Here is a 6,606-nt window from a genome sequence, read left to right on the forward strand (position 1 = left end):
GGAGCCTGGCAGGCTATAGCCCATGGGGTCACAGTCAGAAATGACTGATGCAGTCTATGCATGCACGCGCACACACACACACACACACACACACACACACACACACACACACACACACACACACACACACACACACACACACACACACACACACACACACACACACACACAACACACACACCACACAACACACACACCTGGAGAATCCCATGGACAGAGCCTGGCAGGCTATAGCCCATGGGGTCACAGTCAGAAATGACTGATGCAGTCTATGCATGCACGCGCACACACACACACACACACACACACACACACACAACACACACACACACACACACACACACACACACACACAACACACACACACACACACACACACACAACACACACAACACACACAACACACACACCACATGGAGAATCCCATGGACAGGAGCCTGGCAGGCTATAGCCCATGGGGTCACAGTCAGAAATGACTGATGCAGTCTATGCATGCACGCGCACCACACACACACACACACACACACACACACACACACACACACACACACACACACACACACACACACACACACACACCCGGAGAATCCCATGGACAGGAGCCTGGCAGGCTATAGCCCATGGGGTCACAGTCAGAAATGACTGATGCAGTCTATGCACGCACACACACACACACACACACACACACACACACACACACACACAGATGTTCTTTGATGAGAAACTTGTGTTGAGTCTACTGTTGAGGGTGTCTTTGCCTAAAGCCATAACAGTCAGAAATGACTGATGCAGTCTATGCATGCACACACACACACACACACACACACACACACAGAGAGATGTTCTTTGATGAGAAACTTGTGTTGAGTCTACTGTTGAGGGTGTCTTTGCCTAAAGCCATAATGTCAAAATATTGCCTCTTGTAAGCTTATTTGTATGGTGGGTTTGAGAAGAAATTGTTAACCAGCAAAAGGGTAGTTAGTTACTCTCCATCCTCACCAGCACTTGATATTCTTGGTGCTTCTTATTTTCACTGTTTTTATAGATGTGTAGTGAGTTCTTGTTGTGGTTTGTTGTTGTTTTCTCACTTTGGCGGCACTGTGAGACTCGCAGGATCTTGGTTCCCCAACCAGGGATCAAACCTGCGCCCCCTGCAGTGGAAGCTTGGAGTCGATAAGTCCTAACCACTGGACCACCAGGGAATTCCCTCTTCATGGTTTTAGTTTGCATTTCCCTAATGGCTGCTTATGCTGAACATCATCTCATGTGCTTACTTGCCATCTGCGTATTTTTAGCAAAGTGTCTGTTCAACTCATTTGTTCATTTTTAAATTGAGTTGTTAGTTTTCTTGCTGTTTAGAATCTATATATTCTAGACATAAATCTGTTGTCAGATATGTGCTTTGCACTATTTTGTCCTGGTCTGCAACTTGTCTTTTCATTCACTTACAGTATTTTTCATAGAGCACAAATTTTACTTTTGATAAAGTTCAATGTACTAACTTTTTCCTTTTATGGATTATGCTTTTTTGGCTTCATGTCTAAGAATTCTTTGTCTAGCTCCAGTTCTCAAAGACTTTCTCCTGTTTTCTTCTAAATATTTTACATTTACTTACATATTTTGTTTACATATTACGTTTAGGTTTATGATCTAGTTTGTGTTAATTTTTTTTAATGTGAAGTTTATGTTTTTGTTTTGGGAGCATATCTATATGCTCCCAGTTGTTTTAGGACCATTTGTTTAAACGACTGTTCTTTTTCACTAAATTTCTTTTGTGTCTTTATCGCGAGTCAGTCAGCCGTATTTGACTGTATCTGTTTCTGGACCTTGTATTCTCCTTCCTTGGTCTGTGGGTCTCTCCTTTTACAGTAGTCTTGACCATACTACGTGGTCACATTACTGTAGCTTAAAGTCTTCAAAATCTGATAGTGTGATTTCTCCATCTTTATTCTTCCCTTTGAAAGTTATCTTGGCTTTTCTATTAGTGTTGCCTTTCTGTATAAAATTTAGAATCAACTTATCTATATAAAAATGCTGCTGGGATATTGATTGAAATTACATTAAACCTGTAGATAAACTTGGGGAGAGCTGACATGTTAGTGATGGTGAGTCACGTGACATAGCTCTCCATTTATTTGTATTTTTAGTCTCTTATCAGCATTTTGTGGTTTCAGCATGCAGATTCTGTATAAGTATTGTTAGATTTATAGCTGAGTATTTTCTTGGAACCATTATAAATGGTATTGTCTTTCTAATTTTGGTTTCTACTTGTTCATTGCTGGTATGTCAAAATCCAGCTGACTTCTGCGTGTTGACCTTGTATCTTATAATGCAACTTAAGCAGCACTTAGAGGGAAATTTATAGCATTAAATGCTTGTATTAGAAGAAGTCTCAAATCTATGACCCTAGCTTCCACTTTAAGAAACTAGAAAAAGAACAACCCAAAATATAGGCAGAAGGGAAATAACAAAGGTTGAGTGGAAGTCAATGACATTGGAAAGAAAAAATAACAGAGAAAAGTTTAATTAAACCAAAAGCTGATTCTTTAAGAAGCTCAAAAAAAAAAAAATTGTAAACCTCTTTCAAAACTGATAAAGAGAAAAAGAATAAACAAATGACCAATGTCAGGAATGAGGAAACACTACAGATTCTATAGATACTAAAAGAATATTATGAACAGTTTATGATGTCTGACAATCTAGATGAACACAGGTTTCTTGGAAAATACGAATTATCTCAGTAACTCAGAAAGAAATGTAAAACCTAAGTAGCCCTATCTTATGAGAGAAATTTAATTTGTTTAAAATACATATGTATGGTCACCTGGTTTTGGACAAAGGTGGAAAGGCAATTTAGTGTGAGAAGAATGATTTTTTTCCCCGCAAATTGTCTTGAAACCATTGGATGTATTTAAAAATCTCCAGCCCTACTCACACCATCTACCAGGTTAATTCATGGTGGATTGTAGGCCTAAATGTAAAAACTGAAAATATGAAACTAGAAAAAAAAAAAATGGGACAAAATCTTTAGCATCTGTGTTCAGCACAGATTTCTCTTACACATGACAACGAAAGTATTCTCTGGTGGCTCAGAGGGTACAGAATCCACCTGAAATGCAGGAGACCCAGGTTGTATCCACGGGTTGGGAAGATCCGCTGGAGAAGGGAATGGCAACCCACTCCAGTGTTTTTGCCTGGAGAATCCCATGTACAGAGGAGCTACCATCCATGGGGCTGCAAAGGGTCAGACACGACTGAGTGACTAACACTTTCATAAAGGAAAAAGGAAACGTTTAAAACTCTGCGCCCTTTAAAAGTCACTGCTGGGACTTCCCTGGTGGTCCAGTGATTAAAAATCTGGCTACCAATGCAGAGAACACAGGTTCAATCCCTGGTCCAGGAGGATCCCACATGCCGTGGGGCAGCTAAGCCTGAGCAGCACAACTACAAGCCCATGTTCTAGAGCTGGCGCTCTGCAACAAGAGAAGCCCGTGCACCGCAGCAGAGAGTAGTCCCCGCCCGCCACGGCTAGGGAAAGCCCACACGGAGCAATGAGGGACCCAGCACAGCCAAATAAAGTACTAGAAAGTCACTGTTGCTAACCATTCCCCCACCCCTGTGACTGGGGTGATGCAAATAGCCTGTAACCATATTCCTGGGGTTTCCCAGGTGGTGCTAGTGGTAAAGAATCCACCTGCCAATGCAGTACCAAAGGAGACTCGGGTTTGATCCCTGGATCGGGAAGATCCCCCTGGAGTAGGAAATGGCAACATGCTCCAGAATTCTTGCCTGGAAAATCCCAGGGACAGAGGAGCCTGGCGGGCTACAGTTCGTGAGGCCAAAAAGTGGGACACGACTGAGCAATTGAGCTCACCGTTATTTCCAGGGATGAAGCTGGGAATGGCTTCAACGAGGCTCTCTCTTGCTTCGGTAGGACCCATTCACGTGTGCCCATCCTGCCCCTCATCGTAACCTTCTTTCACCTATCTGACACTCTTCCCCTGGTCAGGCCCCAGCTGGCACCTGCTCTGTGAAGCTTCCCCTGTCTCCCTCAGGTGGACTAAGGCACAACTGCTTTCTGGCTCCCTCTGGGTGGTGATGCTCCGGGTACCCACAGCTCTGAAGTCAGCTGAGCAGCAGGAATGCTGGGTAATCTGCCTGGGCAAGAGCCGTAGCAGCCTCTGCTCCTCTGGGCTTCCGTGATGCAAACACTCCTCCAGAAGCTTTAGGAAAGAAGGAAGCGCAGGCATGAGAAGGGAAACTGACCATAGCCTGTATTCCAAAAGCTTCCAAACTTGACCCAGACCTAAGGTTACGGTCCGGTCTGAGCCTTGGAGCTCAGTTCTGAGGTTCCCTTGGACATCTAGAGAGCAGTCAGCAGCGCCTAGCACCAGAGAAGCTGAGTCACTTGCGCCCCGAGGCGCCAGCTTTGTATCCTTCCTGATGGGAGAACAAGCTTAGTTGTCCCCAACCAGCAAAACAAAATAAATTCCACGGCCCACCCCAACCAAAGCTCCACTCAATGCAAATAATTTTGAACTTTCTTGACCAAAACAATCTGTCATGCATGCTGGAAGGAGGAAGTGAACTTACTTTCTTATAATTGGGGGGCGGGGGGGGGGGCTTTTAAAATAGTCATATCTTTTTCTTTCTTTGGCTGCACCGGGTCTTCATTGCAGCACCCAAAATCTAGTTCCCTGATCAGGGATTGAACCCGGGCCCCCTGCATTGGGAGCACATAGTCTTAACCATGGGATCACCAGGGAAGTCCCTAAAATAGTCACATCTTCATTTGGCGCTTGCCTTGATTGCAGTATATTAAGCCTGAAAAAATGGACATGAAGGTGGACACTTTCATTAGGATTTAGTTGCCTTTAATCGTACTTGCCCACAGATACACACACCTGCGTACACACACACCTGCCAACATTATTTACCTCTTCAAACATTCCCCATCCTCTGCTATGAAGATACAGGAAGGCAGGTCATATCAGGTTAATTTCAGGGTAACCATTCTAGGGTTACGGGAGAGGAGGTGACAACCCATGAGAGCTGTGACTTTGCTTTGGGCCTCTTGTGTTGTCCCTACCAGCTCTGATTGGGACTGGTGGGGTCGGTGGGGGTGAGCATCCATCCCTCAGAGCAGGAGAACTTGAGGGGTGTGTTTGTGTCCTTGAGTTGTGATTTGAGAATAACAAAGAGGTAGGGGCCCCTGGGATTCTGTAACAAAACAAGTAAACACAAAGGCAGTCACTGTGTTTTTGTTGAGAGAAGCCAAGAAGAAGGTGGTACTGTGGGAGCAACGGGGGGTCCAGACAAAGACGGTGGCCCTCAAAGGAGCTGGAACGTGTCCCCGCTCTGGTCCAGCCCGGGGGACGCTGCTCGGAAGAGCATGGTCTCCTGGGCTACAGCCTCAGGACCGGGTCCCGCTGGCCCTTCCGCTGTTGTGTCCCGTGTTTTGATGAAACAGATAAGGAAGAGTGGCTCAGGCAGAGAACATAACCCAGCAGTAAACTCCTTACTGTGTGAGGGTCAAGGGCATGGGGTTTGTCATCCAGCCTGAGTTAACTGCTTCCCCCGGGAACTGTCTGGGAGTAAGGATGATAACTGTCAATTACAAAGCACCAACTGTGGACTTTCCTGGTGAGTCAGTTGGTAAAGAATCCGTCTGCAGTGCAGGAGACAGGTTCGATCCCTAGGTTGGGAAGATCCCCTGGAGAAGGAAATGGCAACCCACTCCAGTATTCTTACCTAGAGAATCCCATGGACAGAGGAGCCTGGCGGGCTACAGTCCATAGGGTCACAAAAAGTCAGACACAACTTAGCGACTAAACCACCAGCACCATGTACAAGTCTTCTGCAAGGTCTGAGGGTCTGTGCCCTCAATCACATCTTCTCTCCAAGCCAGGGGAGGGGTGGTAATGGTATCATTTTCGTCTTCATTTTAAGTTTATGCAAAGTGAGACTCAATGTCAATGCCAAGCTCAGGTAGGGCATGTGGTTGGGTCGGAATCTCTTCACTCTGAAGGTGTTGCTGCAGATCAGCTCTGCTGCACCGCTGTCTAGACATGAGGAAGGTAAGGGGAGGCCCTCCATTGTCTCCTGCTTGCTCCCAAACTTTTCTGATGCTGCAGGCAACCACCTAGTCTTTGGCCTGCGATGAGTCCTCATCCAAGGCTGCTGTAACTTACCCAGACTTCCTGGCGCCCCCTGGTGGCCAGGCATGGTATCATGTTTCACCCAGGAGGCTGACAGATGACAGGGAAGTGCCAGGAACTGAAGTCTTCCTGGGGTGGATTTTGACTAATGGGGAACTGGAGGTAGGAGGGAGCTGCCACCTTCCTGTCTCCCACGGGGGTTTCTGAGGCATCGTTTCTCCGCACAGCCCATCTGGAGAAGTCCCACAGCCCAGCAAACTGCCGTGTCTCCACACTGGGTGGGGGTGGAGCGGTGGTTGATGCAATCAGGCCCATTTGGCTGACACCTGTCCTGGCTCACGTCCCTTTTGCCAGGTTCCCGGGAGGCCTGGGGACATCTAGTGGTGAGGTAGGGGCCCAGCGGGTGTACACAGCATAGATGTCCCCGGACTTGGCCAAGTAAGGGAGC

This window comes from Cervus canadensis, chromosome 29 (genome assembly GCF_019320065.1).
Source record: "Cervus canadensis isolate Bull #8, Minnesota chromosome 29, ASM1932006v1, whole genome shotgun sequence".
In the NCBI taxonomy this organism is placed as follows: Eukaryota; Metazoa; Chordata; class Mammalia; order Artiodactyla; family Cervidae; genus Cervus; species Cervus canadensis.